The sequence below is a fragment of the Opisthocomus hoazin genome, chromosome 2 (genome assembly GCF_030867145.1).
Source record: "Opisthocomus hoazin isolate bOpiHoa1 chromosome 2, bOpiHoa1.hap1, whole genome shotgun sequence".
NCBI lineage: Eukaryota > Metazoa > Chordata > Aves > Opisthocomiformes > Opisthocomidae > Opisthocomus > Opisthocomus hoazin.
The window spans coordinates 89,570,620-89,590,735 of record NC_134415.1 but is presented as its reverse complement, the minus strand read 5'-3'; the positions used below and the strand labels follow the sequence as shown (position 1 = coordinate 89,590,735).

The window sequence follows — 20,116 nt, the reverse complement described above, 5'->3', positions numbered from 1 at the left end:
AACAAATAAAGCAGAAGATTTTGGGGATATTTTTGCTTTTCAGATATCCCAGTTGTAGCTATCCAGTTCTGTTACCTGATTTTGAACCTTTTTCCCTTTTTATTCCTGCCACAGATGGGAAGCAGGCAGTGCACTGCGAGGGTATGCAGTTGCAAGCACAGCGAGTGTACTTTCAGACAGACCTGCCTGCCGCTCCAGACGCATCTGTGCACCTGCTCTGAGCTGGATCTCCTACGGGAAGACTGGAAATCAGTCAGTAGCGCCAGTACAGTGGGAACCACCACCAAGGCTGAATCACAATTTTGGGTCTCAACATCCAAAACAGAAATGGGACTAGTGCCCTCACATATATATATATGAGGAGTACGTATTTTAGTTTATATTAGGTGAGGGAAAATAGTTCCTGTATTTGCTAATATATTTTAAACATGATGATTTAGAATGAATGTGAGAAAGATAAGCAGGTCATTTTGGAAGTCTTTCATGTGTTACTGAAACATCAGGTTATTCAAATTTGGACACTTGTCCAGACCTGTCTACCTTGGACTCTCTGCGAGTGAATGGAAAGAGAGGTATTTCCTCCAGAAGGATGTTCAAAATCTCCAGATTAAGTGCCTAGTCTGAATTGCCTTCTGTCTCCATAAGCGTGCTCTACTGTCAGCGAAGAGCATGGGACTGGGATACCTGTGGATATGCTTTCCGTGTCCCTTTGTCTGTCCAGTGGGGTGGTGGTTTGGGTCCCAGTATGGTGGTGAGGGATCGGATGCTTCAGATGTGGGGATGTAGTTTAGGGGGGGAAACTTGACAACTTGTTCATTTGTTTGAATTAATTCCTATACATGTTGCTCCTAAAACTCCCCATATTTTAGAGAAAGCTGAATAAGTGACATTTTGTAGGCTAGCTATTCTGTTGTTATCTAAAGAGCTCTTCTGTTTTCGTGTGGAGGGCACCTCATTCCCACGGTCATACTGCTCCACAGCCCTTTGTTCATCTTTGCCTCTCTTTTTGCCCCTTTTGGATGGAGGGGCATAAATCTCTTTGAAATATCTAGCTAAAAAGTCAGGGTACTTAATGAAACAGAGATGCAGCTAGTTACGTTCGTCATGAAGAATGGAAATAGAAGAATAAAGTAAGCCAGCAAGTTCATAAATATAAAGGCATGTTTTCCTGCAAGAACCATAATAGTTCTCTGGTGTCTGTGCATCGTAGACCGTTACAGTATCTAGTTTTAGTATGTGTGCTTACAGTGACTGTGCAGTTAACCGAAATAACATTCCTTTGGCAGCCATAACTTTGAATTGACTAACTTTTATGTGCTTAAACTTCCCCTGTAGTATTTCTCCCATTTCTCATTTGATTTCTTTCTGAAAAGCAGTAAAGAAACCAGCAAAAGAAAGGGAAGGAAGACACGAGGAGACATACCATTGAACATACCAGTTGAACACGTATTTGAATTGAGAAGAACTGTTCTTTTTGAAATTAATCTTTTGGAGTTGTTCTTGCAGGCTGGCAATCCTGTTCACTTAAAAGAACATGCATGGATTTTAAACAGCAGACATTACACCCAGCAGAAAGAATTCTTTGGTGTGCAGATTACATGTTCCGAGATCCAAAGAAGATCCTCAAGATTTAAATCCATTTGCAAATATGAACAATAACAAACCTTACAGCTCTCGGGGTATCAGGAGCTGGAGTGAAATCTGAACCCCGTCAAAGTTAACAGCAAACTCCCTGTGACTTAATAGGGTCAAGAATCATACTTATTTTCTACTTAAGGTTTTGCCTGTGTGAGATCAGATATACTCAAAGTGGCAGAAGGAATGAATGCCTTTGCTGCTTAAAGATGCTGAGTGACGGATAAATGAACAGTGGTTAAAAGGTACTGGGAATCCTGTAGCGTGCAGATCAGAGTTCAGGGCTGTAATTACAGTTCAGAAGACAGTCTACAAGCAATTTCTAGCTCTTTCTGTAAGAATATGGAAGCCTTGGCATAGCAAAGTACTTTCTTTAATGAATGTCCAGTTCGTTGTTGTGTGTGGGGTTCACACCATCTAAGTAGAGGCCTGTGAAAATTAGAGATGATCTCCCTTTGTGGTCAGAGGAAGGGGCCAGAAAGAACCTGGGACACTCATGCTGTGACTGCGTTACAGCCGTTTCTCTTCCTACATTGACTGTTGAAGGAAATTAAACGAGGCTAAATCAAATCTTTTATAAGGTTAAAGTTAGACGAGGTGTATCCAGCGTGGTGACTATTGCAAGGTTTTGAGAGTGACATGGATCCCCAGTCATCAACCTCCAGTTAAGTGAAAGAATTTGAGGGAATGACTGATGCATTGCCTCTAAATAGTGTAAAATAGAAATATAATGAGTGAGAGCAACAGGGAACTGCAAAGAATTGTGCAGAGTCTCTGGGGTTGTGTCTTTCCCCTTCCCCCTTGCTCCTGGTGGATCAACAGAAAGGGAGAGCAGTTGTCTAATGGCTTTTTTGCCCATCGCTGTTTGACACATGCAATTTACTTGGAAAAGCTTAAGTAGCCTTAATAACGGAAAGTCTCAGCAGAGCTGACACTAATGGTCTCCCCCGTTGTCAGCCTCAACAGAGAGATTAAGAACTGAATGAACAAAGAGACCAAATTACCGTCTCCCCCCTCTGGGTGTTCCCACATGAAAACAGGTCTGAGCCGTGACAGCGGGTCTGTGGGCAAACTCTGGCTCGCTGCCGTGCCCGGCACGAGGGGGATTTTGCCTGTGCTCTCAGCTCAACACTATTGCTGAGGGCTGCTGCAACGTCACCCACTCCAGCTTTTTTACACAAATAGTCAAGTCCAGTCAGCTTGAAAGAAATTCGGTATATCGTGCCCTGATAATGCATATTATTGAATGCTCTTCAGACATTAACCATCTGATACGTTATGTTAGACATAGCCCAGCTAGGTCTACCATTTTCTTCTACCCAGTTTTGCATGAGCAAATCATCTTTTCTTGGCCAAAACTCTCAGTGAGGTGTAAGAGTGCAGCTGTGCGGGATGTGCCCCCGGAGATGGACCTGTCCCAAGTGCAGTGGCTTGAACTTGCAAAAACATCTCAAAGAAAATAGAGCATCTGTTTCTGCTTTCATCCAGAGCTTGGAAAGATTTAGTTAATAATGTAAGCACTGGCTATGAATGGCTAAACACTTCTCTTTGAGTGCTATTCTTGACTATATTATAAAGTACAGTGCCAGCTTTCTTTTGCCTCCCTTCTATAGGACAGGCTTGCACCATCCAACGTTCAGTTAAAAGACAATTGCTGCTGCATGTGCTATGTATTTTCTGTCTGGTTTTTGTGGCCACTGTGTGGAAGGCTTTAATTGCCACTCACATCTCGGTAAGATTGTTTGGCCTTTTTTTGGGAGCGTTGCTAATTTTCTGGCAGACCAAAAATTTCTGACTGTTAGCAAGTAAAACAAATGTGTTTCAAGAGGGGTTTAGGTGGGATTTGATCTGTGATGATGATGGTTTGTGAAAAGTAGACCCTCCACGTTATTCAGCAGATCACCTTTCTGTGAATGGGTGATTTTCAAAGATACTGTTGTGTTGACAAATCAGTTGTTAAACATAAACCAAACATGTGCCCCCTGGATTTAGAAGATTAAAAACTAAGTAAGAGTTATGGCATCAGTATCAGTGTTGTTTAGCCTTATCAGTCTTTTCTTTATAACTCATTGTGTTTTCCAGCATCACTTACAATACTTTGCCAACTACTCCAGGTGAATGGTGGAGCTCCACACATTTATATTTCAAAGGCAGTGCAATAGAGGCTTTGTATTTTATTAAATTACTTTAATTATATGAACGCATTTAGTTGATGGTTCTATAGAGGAACAATGCTGCTCTTATGCAATATAATAACTAATATTTATGCTGCTAAAATATATTTAAGATGCATAACAAGTAATGTTTTTGCCTAAAAATGCATTTTTACAACTTTGTATGTTTTTCTATATGCACACAGCATACAAATGAACTTTGTGTACATCGGATGCATGCAATGTTTAATCTCAATTGAAATGCTTGACACTCATAGCAGCAGTTCAGAGATGAGGATAGCTTTATTAGTGTTTTCGAGTCACACTTTCTTAAATTCAAATTCTTGTCTTACTGTGGTAAATTAAATTTTTGTTGATCTCCAGTGATTAGAATTAGCTCACTTATATATCAGTTGGTGAGTGTGTGCATTAAAAATGTGGGGAGCAAAACAAAAAGAAAAAAGTGTTACTAAACTTCTTTAATGAAGACTTGCATGACTGATACAAAAGACAGCAGAATGTAAATCTTCTTCGCCTTCCTAAAGAAAATTAGAAACGCTACCTCCTAAATGGAGTGCTGTGCCTTTTGGGAAATACCTATTTGTTTCTTGAATTATATGCACTAAGCAAATCTGTCATTTTATAAGGATGTAGTAAGTTATTATAAATATTTACTGAACTATGGCCTGGATTGTTTTCAGAATGCAAATGCAATGATCATGAGACTGAAACAATTTTATGTTATGCTTTCAGGAAACATGCCACTGTGTCTTTTGTCCTGTCTGGCTGACTATTGCCTTGTCTAACTTTCCAAGGAAGAAAAAGCAATGTAAATATAAGCAGAACTTTGATGAAGCAGAAAAGTGATTTGGTCATTCTATAAAGGAAGACGTTTTTCTTTCTTTCCAAGGAAAGAGCATGACAGATTTGCTAGATATTTTTCTCTGAACTAAACTTATTCTAGTCAATTTTAATATCTGGAAATGTCTCAGTAATCACTTATGTAAAAACTTTTCTAGTGTATTTCTTAGTAGTTCTTAGAGATACTCTAGTCTTTAAAGCAGTGAACATGGGAAAAACGGGAAGCATCTGGACAGTACATCTAATAGAGCAGCCTGCCAAATGATTCCTGCATCTTTTAGTCCTCACTATGTTGGATGAATCAAGTGAAATATTCAGGTTTCCCAGAATACCTTAACAGGGCTGGAACTTAAAACCAGAAATTTCTTAACAACTTGTGAGCAAGGCCGTGCACACATCAAAATAACATAATTTATACAATTGACACTTTGGGGGTATGCTTGCTTCTTTATTGCATACCAAGGGTCATTCCAGTATACATTTAAGGATATTTGAGGGTATCTACTTTCTTCTGATATGTCTTCTATCTCATTGTTGGAATAATCCATGAATCTGCTCTGACATCCCTGTGAGGTGCTCCTGGGCTGGCTTTGTGCTGTCACAGAGCTCAATGCCAGGCTGGTTTCCTATGGTTCTGGTAGGCTGGTAGCCACGCAGTCACTTCAGCTTAATGGCAGTCTGGCTCCACTGCCCCAGTGAAATTTTTGCCAGCTTGGGCTTGTCCCTGTGGGGTTCCCTTTTTTCTCCCTCCAGTTCTCTCTCTGTCTAAGAACTCAGCAACTACTTTGAAGAGTAGACTGGCAAAAGAAGGTTTTTTTGTTTCTTGTGGTCTCTTCTCCCTTCACACAAGCCTTCTGTTCTCCAGGAAAGGCAGAAGTTCTCTGCCTGCCCTCTTTTGCTAACGCTTCCCCTTGCCCTGCTGATCATGTACCATCTCAATCATTTCACTGCTTTTTCATCTTTTCTCATTATCCACCCTCACCTCTTGTTCCTCTGATTTTGCTAGTATCATAAGCTCATTTGAACCTTTTCCAGCTTGGAAGAAAGGCCCAAGCCATCAGCAGTTACATTCGCACTTCTAGTTACCTTCTGCAACTCTCTTCTCTCTCTTGTTACTCAACATGCTGTCAGTAGCTGTTGGTGGAGTGCCTCTATCTAATGCACCCATGCCTTTCCCGGTCCAGCTTTGCACATTTCATTCTGGGCAGCATCTTTATTGACCTCTTCCTCATCAAAGTTTAGAACCTGCACTGCCTCCTCAGCCTCACTTGAGCTGTCAGCTGTCCGTACTCCCCAATATTGTTCTTGAAATCCTGCCCATGCTTTTGTTCTCTAATTGTGTCCTCTTCGGGTTCTTCTGCCACCTCAGCAATGTGCTTGAAGGATCCTCCTCCATCCAGCTTTTTGGTGATTGTTCTCTGTGATTGTGCCCTTGGTCGTTCATCTTTGTTTATCTTCTGTATAGGCCAGAAATACCTGTCAGTCTTTCCAGTGTAGTCTTGTGGATGTGAAGGTGTCAGCTGAATTTTTCTATCCCATAACCTCTGATTTTTTTCCCATTTTTCAAACCGTCACCAGCAATTCCATTATTTTTGATCATTTGGCCAACACCATCATCCTTCTGATGGATGAAAGATGAGATATTTCAGCAGAAGATTGTGGGTATATTGTGGTGAAGGCGCCTGGAGACAGGAATGAACCTGTTAATACTTGGGATCTTTTTATTTCAGGCTGGTTACAAAGTTCCAAGATTGAATGGCACCCTGATTCAGGCTGATTTTTGCAGCTTGACAACACTTTTGGGGAAGGAATTTTCCCTAACATCCAATCTAAACCTCCCCTGATGCAACTTGACGCCATTGCCTCTCGTCCTCTCGCTAGTTACCTCGGAGAAGAGACCAACACCTGCCTCACTACAACCTCCTTTCAGGCAGTTGTAGAGAGCAGTAAGGTCTTCCCTCAGCTTCCTCTTCTCCAGACTAAACAGCCCCAGCTCCCTCAGCCGCTTCTCATAGGACTTGTTCTCTAAGCCCCTCACCAGCCTCATTGCCCTTCTCTGGACACGCTCCAGCACCTCAATGTCCTTCTTGTAGTGAGAGGCCCAAAACCGAACACAGTACTCCAGGTGCAGCCTCACCAATGCCAAGTACAGGGGCACGATCACCCCCCTACTCCTGCTGGCCACACCATTCCTGATACAAGCCAGGATGCCACTGGCCTTCTTGGCCACCTGGGCACACTGCTGGCTCATGTTCAGCCGGCTGTCAACCAACACCCCAAGGTCCTTTTCCGCCGGGCAGCTTTCCAGCCACTCTTCCCCAAGCCTGTAGCGTTGCATGGGGTTGTTGTGACCCAAGGTCAGGACCTGGCATTTGGCCTTGTTGAACCTCATACAGTTGGCCTCGGCCCATCGATCCAGTCTTTCCAGATCCCTCTGCAGAGCCTTCCTACCCAGCTGGAGTTGCTGAGACCATCAACATGAAGAAATGATTTACTGAGCAAGGGACCCACCCACAACTTACGAGTTGCTGTCATTTTGCTTGTCTGTGGGAAAGGTGTTAACAGTCTGTACCAATACTACTTCCATTATTTCTCTGTTAGATTTATCTGACAAAAAGTGCCTGTCTCCAAATTGTTGGCAGTGATTTTAGGTGCAGAACTTCTCTGAGCAAACTACCGAAGTGCTTAAAGAAACTAAATTTGGAAGTATATGTATCTAAACTAGATAGTTGTCCATGTAGGAGTCAGGCTCAAAGGCGATCTGCAAAACGACATATATTCTATGTTTATTAAATTCATACATAGAAAATATTAAAATATTAATTGCCAACTATGTGTTTTAATCTTCTGTGTACCAGTGTAAGCTCCTGTGTGGATTTAATATCATTTGGAAGGTTTTTGTAGCCCCTTTGCTTGGACTTCAGAGGAGGAACTCTTACGAGTTTATAGTAAACTGCTTTTTGTACCTGGGGAAAGTGATGGTGTTAGACTTGCTTTTAATAGTGGGGTTTTTCCTGGTTCTGGGCAGGGCTGAGGTGGTGGATTTGTTCAGCATTGTGGCTTTGCTTACTGTCTTGAGATATATACTCATTTTTTTCAGTTGCTGGTGGTCGTTGGTAAATGCTGCGATAGAAGTACAAGGTTATTTTAAGACTACCTTGAAAGCTGATAATGCTGAGGGACCATTATACATAGTCAAGAGCTTGTATTTTATTAGTATCATAGACTATTCACTTTTAATCCTTGCGTCTGTTTCCAACACTTTGTTCAGTAATCACCAAAGCACTGAAAAGATAGATTATTTTCTTCTAAAAATAGATTTGAGCTTATTTTAACATGCAGCTGTGCCCTGCAAACAATGCAAAAGTGCCATCCTTTTTATCTTGCAGAGCCGATGTCTTTCTGGCGTGAGAGTCATACTTTAGTGACAGAAATTAATTAACTCCCAACTCTTTTTAACTACGGCAAAATACTGTAGAATCTGTCCTGTTGTATGCATCTGTAGCTTATTTGATAGTGAAGCTGCAATTCTGAGGAAAAGCTTTATTCCCAGTAAAGGCACTGAAAAAACAGAGACTGTGGTGGTAGAATAGAGGGGGGAAATTTGACCTTTGCATTGAAGGTGCATTTGGTGTTCAAAAAGCTATTAGGAAACCTGTTATTTTAGTTTTGAATCGAGCAGGTTTAAAATAGATTCACTGAGACCTATTTCACCCTCTGGACACTTTTCTCTGAACCAAGTTTCAGATTGTAAGTAGTCTTTAACAAATAATTAGCAGCATGTTGTGGTAATTTCATAAATTTCCATCTGCATTCTAGATACTAATTTCCAGATGAACTATTTGTGTAGATGTAAAATTACTTCTGTTAGCATATGGTTTCCAAGGAGTATAGGTATGAGATAGGATGCCTAAGTGAAATCACATCAGCTGTGTTCCTACTGAACCTGGTGAGGTAAGCAGAATTATATAGCTAATCAAAATTAAATTGAATTAGGCTTAATTAGGTTTACAGCACTAATGTTTCTGGATTGTTTATGTTTTGTTTTTTTGTTTTTTTTTTTTTTTTTAAAAAGAAACCTGCTATTTTTCCAGTTTCCAAATGCATTTGTAGCAGTACATAAGCTGTGCTCCTTGTACGCCCTCTGAGACAGTCTGTGAGCCTGTTTTCAGGGTACACCATGTGTTGCTAAGTAAAAATAGTGTATAAGTTCATCCAAGAAGTAACCACAAAAATTGGAAATGAGTTGAACAGTAGTACCTTCTGATGGTGTTCAAAGTTGGGGGCTACCAAATGGAGAAATTGGCCTCATTTGAAATGTCTGGGTGGTGGTGAAGGGAGCTATAACATAAACATATTCTGACCGCTTTTACCAAAATGGCTGTTCTCAGCATACCTTTGCACTTGGAAAAAGTAGGGTGAGGAGGGGGAATTACATGAATTCAGTAAAAGCATGAGCCTATGTGATCACAGTTACATTCTCTGCGGTGTGACATTTCTTAATACAGGTGCACTGACCTTAAAAAGCACCAAATTTTAGCATAATGGTCAATAATTGTAGGAAATAAAAGTCAAAATAAATACTATACATAGATATGGAATCTTGATTATATTTGATACCTTTTAAAAAATGAAATTGTACTTGAATTTAAAAGGCAGAGTACTTGTGATTGTATTTTGCAATACTGTTTCTTTCTGCATGCATAAGTCATCAATAGCTCAGACTGGCTTAATCTACAGTAGATTGAAATGATGTTGGTTGGAAGGGACCTTGTGAGATCATCTAATCCAGATTCTTGCTTGAAGCAGACCTGTCACTGCACCAGATCAGCTCTGCCCTGGCATTGTCTAACTGAGTCTTGGATATTTCCAACAGTGGAGATTCCACCCTGTCTCCTCTGCCTGTTCCAGCACTGCATTACCTTCTTGGAAATTGGGGTTTCTTTCCAATGTCCATTGTGAATCTCCCAAACTTCACCTTGCTCCTGTTGTCCCGTGTTATTTAATTTTCCACAACTGTGAAATGTTTGGCTTTGTTGTCTTCATAATCACCGAAGTTACTGCTCAAGCAGTTGTAGGCTGCTGTTAGATCAACCCGTAGCCTCCTTTTTGCCGGATTAAACGAGCTGTGCTCTCAGCCTCTCCTTGCAGGTCATACTCTAGGTTCATGACCATGTTGGTAGCCCTCACCTGGATCCCTTCTGGTTTCTCAGCCCCCATCTTGAACTGCGTGGTCCAAAATGGGGCACAGTGTCCCAGGTGTGGCCTCAGAACTGATGGATAAATAGCTTCCCTCGATCTGCTGGTTGTGTACCCTACTGATGTAGTGCAGTGTGGGGTTTGCCTCAATCACAGTGGAAGCACGCTGTTGGCTTATATTAAGCACAGAGACCACTGTAATGCCCGTGCTCATTAGCAGCGCTGTTGCCCATCTGGTCAGTTCCCAGCCTGTACTGGCCCATGGGCTATTCTGCCCTGGTGCAGAACTTCATGCTTCTCCTTGGAGATTTCCGTTGGCTCAGTCCTGAAGTTTCTCAAGCTCGATAGATTAATGCTGCTTTCTAGATTGTCCGCCATTCCCCCAATTTAGTGGCATTGGCAGATATGCCAAAGGAGCATTCAGTGCCATCATTGGGGTCATTGATATTAAATAATAGCTCATTGATTTGTCGATCATGGATGGGCTGGCTGTTTGTGATTTAGCTTCTCATCCTGAACATGCTGGGACGTGCGTTCCTCGAGGATGTGCTTCATGATGTTTCCAGGGACTAAGGTAACCTAAGTGGCCTATAATTCCCTGGGTCCTCCTTCCCATCTGTGTCATCTGAAGATAGGTATAACATTAGCCTTTTCCGGTTACAAGGGACTTCTTCCACTTCCCCATGATTTTCTGTGATGATAGAGAGATGATCAACCAGCTCTTTCAGCATGAGTGATTCCCATCCAACCCCATATATTTGAACAATTCAGCTTCTGTAAGTCCTTGCCCTGTTGCTCCCCTGCTGTTTGTTGCTGCTGTCCTTCCCAGACTGCACTGGTACGCACAGGGGTCTGGCAGCAGGCTTTGCCTATGAAGACCGAAGGGGAAAAGGGGTTGAATACCTTAGGCTGTCAGTATTTGGCCGTAGGCTGAGATATCTGTCAGCAGGTTGTCTGCTTCATTCATTAGTGAACTGCAGTTTTGAGACGAGCAGCAGTTCAGCAAGGCGTATAAGCAGGCTCTCCCAGAGTAGAAGTCACAGTTTTCTAAGCTAGTTACCAAAAGTCAGATACCTGAGTTTGTAATTCAGACACTTGAGAGGTTAGATATATATTTCCAACTTGCTAAGTATCAGCATCAGCTCCTGTTACGCTAAAATATGGAGCCCTAGAGACATGTGCTGTACTATAAAGCAGCTGGAATAAAGGAATAACAAGAAATAATTCTTTTTACATAATTTGTGAAAACTGCCTGTATTTTGCTTTCCATCACTTAGTCCAATGACAGTAAGTTAATCTACAGATACTTACAGTGTGGTCAGGAACTGAAACGTGATTTAAATCTTGAAGCATTGTATTAACAGGAACTTAACAACCAACATTCATGCTAGTTGCAGGAACTTCTTAAAACCGTCGCTAATTATAGAATCATAGAATCATTAAGGTTGGAAAAGACCTTGAAGATCGTCAAGTCCAACCGTCAACCCAACACCACCATGCCTGCTAAAAAAAAAAATTAGTAATAATTCAAGTTGTAAAGCAAAGGATAAAAGGAGTCGAACTTAGGTCTCATTAAGTTAATCTTTTTTTGCAGTCCATGAATAGAGTTACACCTTAGGTTCAGTTTTACTGCATTTTGTAGTGTCAACAGCTTGTGTTTCAGTGGAGCACGCTGTAGAAGGAAAGAGAAGAAAGCCAGTTTAGACTATTTTTGTTAAATTGTTATCTGAGTGGGATCAGGATGGTGGTCGGATTGAAAGCCAAAATCAGCTGTTGTATTCAGCTGAACTTGGTTGTCCTCAGGCGTGCTGCCCATCTGCCCTGAGCCCTCCGGCAGCACAGCTCTGCGCACCCATCAGCCCGTCTGGCTAACGGGAGGCCACGCAAGAGCAAACATTTGAGTTTTGCCCTCTCAAGCCTTGGATGCTGGACTTGAAGCTACAGCTCTTGGTTCCCTTCCTGAGCTCCTTCCCAGAGACATCATGGTGTTGCACTGTCTATGCAATACCACCAAGCAAGGTGCTGCTTGGGAACCTTACTGCCCAGGTGCAGCCCAGGACCCAGGTCCCTCCTCAGGTGTGACGGTGTTGGGTCCTCCCATCATGCTGCCTCTCACACCAAGCACTTTCTGGTATTGAGACTTGGTACATCAAAGCATCAAAGCTGGAGAGGTTGAGGTTTGCTGCAAGTGCATGTTTGGGGCCCACCAAACCCGTCTGTGGCCGCTTTACTTAGCTTAGGACTGTTCAGCCTATTGATACAACTACCTTCATGTTTGCATTAGGCCTTTAGGACATGAAGATGGTTTCATGTCTGATTCTTCTGCTATTTTCTGACTGCTACTGGCTATCAGTAGCTGGTATTTTTTGTACTTATTTATGTGATTGCTAGTGGGTTGGATTCCACATTCTGACTTGCAGAAATAAAAGTTGAAACTTGAACTGGGAGTTTTAAGCATAGCATCTGAACTACCTATTGATATTAGGGTGTTCACTCCACCTTCTAAAAAAAAAATGGAGGGGAGGAAGAAAAAGGAAAAATCAGGCTTCTACCTGAATTTGTTAATGATAGTAAAAGTTCTTGATAGTCACAGAGGACCTTCTCTATTTCCTTATAAGAAAGTAAATGCCCAACATGCGTCTTGAAATGTAATGGGGAAAATTTTTCATCCAAGAGAGGGATGTGAGGAAGGGGAGAAGAGATGTATAGCTGTTTGATTCTACTTTAAGTAATACCAGTAAGGGTTTTTTTTTCCTAAAAAGAAAAAAAGAAGTTATTTTGTGATTTTTAGAGAAGGAAGGAATGGGAGCAGTGGAAGGGGCTTAATTTCAACAAACTTAAGGGAAGTGGTGTTAATATCCTGTGGGAATGATAAGGATTTTGAGAAAGGAAGAATGGTTTCCAAACAAGGTAGTTTAAAGTTTTTCCTTTGATGCTGTGAGACAGGAAAAAAATAAACAAACAAACAGAAATTGTGGTAAACATAGCTATGGTAAAAGCTGTAAGAAGGGATTAGATGAGCTCTGGAGATCTCACTTCTATTTCCATTTCTGTGATTCTAACTTTAGGGTACATCTTTTTGCACATCATCTTGAACGTGGCTACTAATAGTCTACCTGTAGTTTAGATACAGTTTATTTATTTGGTTCTGTATATTTCAATTGATATTTCTAATTAAAATGAAACAGAAAGGTGTGTTTGCAAGACAATGACATTGTCATTGACAACATAGTCAGCAAAAAACTACCAAAAGGTCGTCACAGACATAACTAGTGGTTAGTTTTCCAGTGCCTTTCTGTATTGTCAGATTTTTTTGTACATAAACACATCTGCTGACCTGAATGCATTAGGAAAAAGGATAGGAAAAGCAGCTGAATTATGCAGTGATGTTAATTAGCAAGAAAGAGGGACGGTGAGGTCTTCCAACAGCATTTTCTAATTGAAGTCACTGAACTGGCATTTTGGCAATGATTTCTGCTTCAGAGATCAAGAGGGATTATTTATTCTTAGCAGTTTTCTGTCTGCAGCTCTCAAAAGTTCAAGCAGGCCAAGTGACTTCCATAATTTGCGAGCACCGTTGAACAAGCAGTGACATTGCGCTGAGACCAGAGGGTTTGTTTCGAGCCTGCGGAGCCAGGCACTTCTGGGTAGACTCTTTGATCTCCTCTCCAGCTGTAAGGGGAGAAGGGAACTGCTGCTCTACGTTTGTTTAACAAAAAAGTTCATTTGAAAAGGCATCACTCTTTCGAAAAAAAAAAAGAAAGAAAAAGAAAAAAAGACCACCCTACACAGGTATTAACTTTTTAAAAGAAGCATGTGCTGAACCACATGCTTGGCGTTGGGGTCATATGCTATTTGGCAGCCCTATTCTCACCTGTACATGAGAATGGTGAAACATGGCTAGTCCACAAGCCCATCTCCCAGCCTGAATAGAATGGTTTGGGTTGGAAGAGACCTTATAGATCATCTAGTTCCAACCCCCCTGCCATGGGCAGGGACACCTTCCACTAGACCAAGTTGCTCAAAGCCCCATTCAACCTGGCCTTGAACAGTTCCAGGGATGCGGCTAGTGGTTTTCATGTGAAATATTTATCTTTGCTGGCTGTAAGAGGTGGGGCAGGGGAGCTTGTTGTCGTCAGACTGTGTTTCTATAGCATGCCAGTGGGATTCAGAAGGAGAAGGGAATCAATCACCTTTCTCCCCAGTGTGGTCATTGCTGATTAGAGGTGATAATCGAGCACATCGTTTACTTTTATGGCTTACTCTGGTTTCCCAGCAGCCCAGTCTCTGGCAGATCCTCTGACTCTACTGCAGGGATTTTAGGAGGAGAATAAAAGTCCATTTGCCGCTTGTGAAAGTGGCAGCTGCTCGCCCTGCCACTGCGCCCTGGGAAGCATCTGCAACTTGCTTTTCTACAGATATACAGAGCTGCCATTTTACCTGTGGAAAGGAAACCACCGTGAGCCCCCAGCCCCTCCTCCCCTGCATGCCTCAAGGGTTGAATTTATGACCCAGAAGTAGTAGAGACCTGCTTGTTTTGGCAGTGCAGGCCTGCAGGTCTTCTCATCTATCACAAACACAGCTAACATGGTAGTCTGGAGTTTAGAGGGGATATGCTGGCTTCAGTAAGGATGTAATGACAGTTACGGCAACAAATAAACCTGGAAAAGCAGCAAGAAAGGGGAGCTAGTAGGAGTATTTGTGTAAAGAGAAGAAGAGAGGGATCGTAGGCTGAGAATGGAAACCTTAGCAAATACGCCTTATAAGTTCCCATAGCCATAGAAATATCTCCTTGCTCGTGTCCAGCTAGGTGCCATGGTCGAAACAGGATACCTGGGCTGGGGCGACAGCGAGGTGTGATGGGGAAGGTACTAGAGAGAGAAGCAGAACAAGTCCTTTTCCTGATTTTGTTGATTTGTCGAGTGATTTCTGGGAGGATACAAAGGCCTTCGCCCCATTTTTCTTGTTCGTATAACTGTGCAGCTGTCACTGCTTTGCATTTTCAAAGGTGAGTTAGTGGGAACCAAATGGGAGAGCCACCATCTGAACTTGTTTTCTTTATATCAGGAAGCAGGTGGGAAAACCTCAGGAGGAAATGGCTGGGTTTGCCCAGGTGTTTTCAGGCAGCCAAGTGCTGCAGAAAGCACCGGTGTTAAATTTCTGCACTCCTCGGTCTGCTTTGACGCTCCATTTATGATGTGTTTCTTCTCATGCAGGAGCAGTGTACCGTGTCGTGGTACAGAGACTCGCTGCTGCCATCAGCGCTGGAAGAGACTGAAGCTGGCACCCCCGTTATTCCCAGCCAGAGGCTGCCCTGCAAGACACAGCTGTAAAATGTTCATCAGAAAAAAACAAACGGTAGATCCTTAAGAGTAAGTAAAAAGCAAATCTGACTTTTAAAAACTTTTTGTTCAAAATGCCTAAAATTTGTGTCATGCAGAAATGCATTTGGAAATGCATCAAAGTTCCTGGTAAATAGGGAGTGAGAAGAGCTCGGAGTCTTATCTGCAGCGCTGGATTATGGTGTCTATGTCACACTGCTGTGTCCTGTGGAGTAGGTTATTCCCTGCCTCCTCTGCTGTCCATTTACACATCTGTTGAACTGCATTTGTAGGGACCAGTGCCTGCAGGCTAGTAAAGTGTCAAGTGTCCTGTTGGAATGAGGTTTCCCTAAGCAAGAGGTTGGCTCCTACAAAGGAGAACTGCTTTGTCAGGGGAAAAGATACCTGGGAGGGACCAGTTCCTGGGGCTGATATGAAGACTGCAAGGAAAAATGGCTGGACAGCTGTATCAGGAGAGGAGATGTCCTTTTTTGTAGGCTGTGTTCATGTGCTCAAGCAGGGTAGCTGCACAGGAATGAAGACAACAGAATCCTGATCTGCCTGCTCCAGGAGACAGGTGGACAACAACAGTTTCCAATGGCAGAGAGAGACAGACAACGTCTTCAGGATGCTTGCTGTTTTCTCAGTGATTTTCAGTTGCCTTGTAATTTTGAAAAGTGAATGACTGCATTCAGAATCCCTTTGCAAAGCATATTCTTAGGTGTTTTGTAGGTTGTAGCTTTAGCCTTTAAGAGGTGAACTTCTAGACCCACAGAGTCTCATACTCAGTGGGAGGCTACAGAGTACCTGGAGGGGCAGAGGGCGGTGACTCCAGGGACTGGACCTCACCCAGCCCTTTGGACCTGGGTACCACTCCTACCTTTCCACAGCTGAAAGAGGTCTGCCTGTGGAGCCCATCCCTTGAGACTCATCACCTGTGCTCTGCCCAGCCCCAGCTGGGAGAAAACACATGAGATTTAGGGACTGGTTTCCCCTCACAGCAGCTTTGGGAGTTTTCTTTTGTGGAGTGCTTGACCAGGTGGGATATTTGTCTAAGATATGTACACTGTAGCTTATTAATTTTTCTGCATGATACAGCAATGCTGTTTCCTGAACCTTGAGTGAAAGCAAGGTGTGTGTCTTCTGAGGCAACGGCAAATACATTAAAATGAGATAGTCTTGCTTGAATATCAGAGCACCTACAATTCTTATATACCTGAAAGACAAAAACCCCAGACCAATCTTTGCTAAAAGTCCTGTAATTAAAGCAATGGGGGACTGAGCAATATGTTGTTAGAAACACAGATTGCAATTATTTATTCCATTTTCTGCTTGAAAAGAAATCACAGCTATATGAACGCTTAAGCAGGATAAATGTTCAGGTACAGGAAAGCATTGTGAGATACTGGATTTTCAGGTAGATGAAGCCTGTAACACTTTCTGTGGAAAACTGTGTTTTTGATAACTTACATGGGTATGCATACAGTGCCTACCACTTCTCTGGTATGCAAACCAGGACGCTAGTGCTGGATGGAGAGGAAGATGAAGGACCAAAGTCTGGAGAAATAGTTCCTTAAAACCTTTGATGTCTGAAATTCTCAATGTTAAAAGCCCAAACACTTTGTCAGAATGCACATAGTTCCTTAGAAATGAGATCTATATTTTTACATGCTTGTATGTATGTGCATCCATGTGTAGGTACATATGTGTAAAATAGTATTTTGATCCTCTCAGCTACATGTAGAAAATGTATGTGAGTGGATAGGGAAGCGCAGAAGTGTTTTATTGGAGGCAGAATGACTGAAGGATGTAATTCTGTAATGTTCTTTAACTGTTAAATTGCTGATGGATATAGAAATGAGCTGCAGGTCTGTCACACGTGTATACATGCTTGTGCATATATGTAAATGTGATATACACAGAGAGAAGAAATAATTTGGCTTTGTCCAGTTAGCCTACTTCATGTGAGGGGGAGTTGCATTTTGGACTCTGGGCAATTATTTTGAATAAGGTATGTGTTTGATGTCATATAATTTATTTGCTCCCAACCTGGTTGTGTACAGCATGTTGCAGTAGTGCACTGTGCACCTGCTGGAATAAGGTTTGTAATGATGACTGTTTTTTCCAAGAGAAAGTCAGAGACTGTCCCCCTAGAAAGCCCCATCCTTTGCACTAGGAGGGGCTTTCCATGCACTAAGCTGTTTTACTGTTTCTGGGAAATAAGGCAGTCTCAATGCTGGAGGATGAGCCAGGCTTGTGGGATCATCTCCAGAAGCAGCTTAAGGCTTTGAAAACAAAACCTGAGAGCGTGGCGTGATTTCTAAAGTCCCTCAGTTTTTGCTGAGATTTGCTGATACTTTCTGCACCAGTTGTTTTTTGCATTTCTTTTCCGATCTGTTCTAATTCTAAATAAATCACAGTGATTTACCACTGACAGATGTCGTGGTGAAGTCAGGCAGGCAAAGTCCTCTAGCAGATTGCAGAAAGCTGAGTGTTTCTCACACATACTGTGGGCAGGATTCGTTTAATCTGACCTCAGATGTTTATAGTGCAGTATCCGAGATGATGCTTAATGAGGTAAGTAATTTTAGAGTGTGATTCGTCTGACAGTTGAAACGTGCTTTAGGATGGCATAGATCGTGTCCTTTGTTGACCGTAAAGGGACCGTAGCTGAGTAAATCAGTGCTAGATGTCTGCTCTGCCCAGTGCAGCTTTTTCCTTGCATCTGGTGTCACAGTGCTGTCCAGAGAGCCTCTGAGTTTTGGAGAGTCCTGGAAATTTGCATTCAGTCATCTGTGGTCAGAGCAGACAGAGTGGTTGCAAACACTTCCTCGCAGTCAGTTTGGTTTTTGTTTTGCTCTCATGAATCTGAGATTTGGCTTCAGTCATCCATGACTGCCTTGGGAAGAGCATTGTGTAATATAATGGAAGTGATATTTTTCACTGTTACCGTGAATCGTAGCTCTGTGGTAAAACTTGCACATGAACTCGTGTCTTAAAAGTGTAGTCCATGCCATCCAATCTCTAAAATACGAATTTATGAAAGTGCAGCTCTGGTTTTTGCATGGATGACAAAGGAATCCTGATGTTTCTGGCTTTTAATCCTTTTGTGAAGATGTTTTGAATTTCACTAAAGCTGGAGTGAACCTGATTGTTTCTTACATTTATTTGGAAAAAAATTCCTGTGTAGAAGAGGTGGGGTGAGGAACGCGTGAGACTGATCCAAACGTGCAGCGTACAGGGCTGAGCATAGCCTAGCTGTGTGGGTGGTGGGCATGGTCTGGATATTGGTTTTGGAGCTCTATACCTGTGAAAAGAAGCAGAAGACAACAGAGGAGCTATCAGGGAGACAGTAGACACGAATGCCGGCAGTGCTGAGACAAAGTGTGAGTGTGCTGCAGGGGCGTACTGCACTGGGGAGGCTGCCCAGCTGTTGGAGTCCCACTGGTGAAAATCTCTAGCTTTCCTAATGCCATTCCAAGAGAAACCATTTAGATTGCAAGTGTAATGAATTAATCTGTTTGCTGTGCAAACTATTCAGCACGCCCTGCTGTTTTATACTTTCCTGTTACCTGGATGAAAAATTAATTTCTTCTTCTTGTGGTATAAACAAGGGGAGGTGGACCAGATGACCTCCAGAGATCCCTGCGAACCTCAGCCAGTCTGTGATTCTGTGACTTTGGTAGAACTGGCTGTCCCTCACAAACTTTTGCCAGCCTTCTTGGGAATTATCACAAGGTAGTACAGGGCTCCTGGCAAGGGTACTAAACATCTGCTCAATAGCAGGCCCCCAGGAAACACTGAAAACCTGACTAAATACTTAGGAAGTATTACCCTGGTGACACTTTTGTGTCACAATTTTGGGTCAGATGGTGAAGACAGTTAAAACTGCCTGTGATAGATCATATATGCAGCCATATATGCAGGGCACCTGATTCATAAATTTGTAATGGCCCTCCTTACACTAATTATCAGTGAAGCAGAGCAGGTACGTTAGATCTGTTACATTTACTGCAACAGGAATAGCACAGTACTCTCTGGCATTGGCATTTTGCATGAGGAATTAATCGTGCAGTTAAGCAGTTGTTTTAAAATGTATTTCTTCTCAGTGGTGAAAGTCTTCATCTGTGTAATACTGAAATGCTGCTTGCTGCTAGACAGATATAGAGATTCAGAAGGTGGTTCATAGGGTGGTAGTCGTGGTATCTTTAAAAGACACTAATAATTGTGCAGTTTTCAGGACCCATTCAAGAGAGTACCCAACCATCTGAAGCAGTAACCTCAGCCTTCTCCGGTGCAGCCCCTTCAAGTGTAGCAACTGGATGAAAAATCAGGACATCTGCAGAAAGCTTCTGAACTGATTTCTGATCCTCTTTGAGGAAAATATATTTACCTCATAGTGACTGATTTTTCACAAATCGCAAATAGGTTTTTGAAGCAAGTAATGCTTGCATATCCTTTGCTGTCTGTTCTGTGTATGTTGTCCTCAATGGACGTTGTACATCAAGGGGCCAAACCCTGAAGATATTCAGTGCTCATTTTACTACCTGCTAACACGAACCTTAAAACTGGAGGCACTGTACATAGTGATAGGCAGGATGACATCTATGTGGAGAGAAAATTCTCTGTTCTCCCACAACACAAATATATTTATTTGTGTCTGTAAATCCATGAAGTTACTCGGCCTCCTTCCCTGGCAGAGGGAGATTTTCCCTTGGTGAGTTAGAGAGCTTTCTTCAGATGGTAACTTGGGAGAGGGTGGCACCTGACACTGAGCAGCACCTGCCCAGGGACCCGGACTGGGAGCCTGGCATCTCAGGGGTGGCTGCCGTGTGGGGAGCGGGCCTCCGAGCTACACTCTGGTGCCTGGTGAGAGACGGAGGTGGGTGGGAAGATTAAAAGGTGGCAGATTAAAAGGAGTTGTGGAAGCCAGTCAATACATGTTTT

General features: G+C 42.5%; 1 protein-coding gene across 3 annotated transcripts in view; it reads left to right on the top strand.

Moving 5' to 3' along the window:
- The window catches only part of ANKRD6 (ankyrin repeat domain 6), a 112,757-nt gene that overhangs the window by 44,561 nt on the left and 48,080 nt on the right, over positions 1-20,116 (top strand). For all 3 annotated transcript variants that reach the window (XM_075414369.1, XM_075414372.1, XM_075414368.1), the window contains exon 2: positions 15,065-15,220. The gene's annotated coding sequence lies outside the window, so the exon portion shown is untranslated. The remainder of the gene's footprint in view (positions 1-15,064; positions 15,221-20,116) is intronic.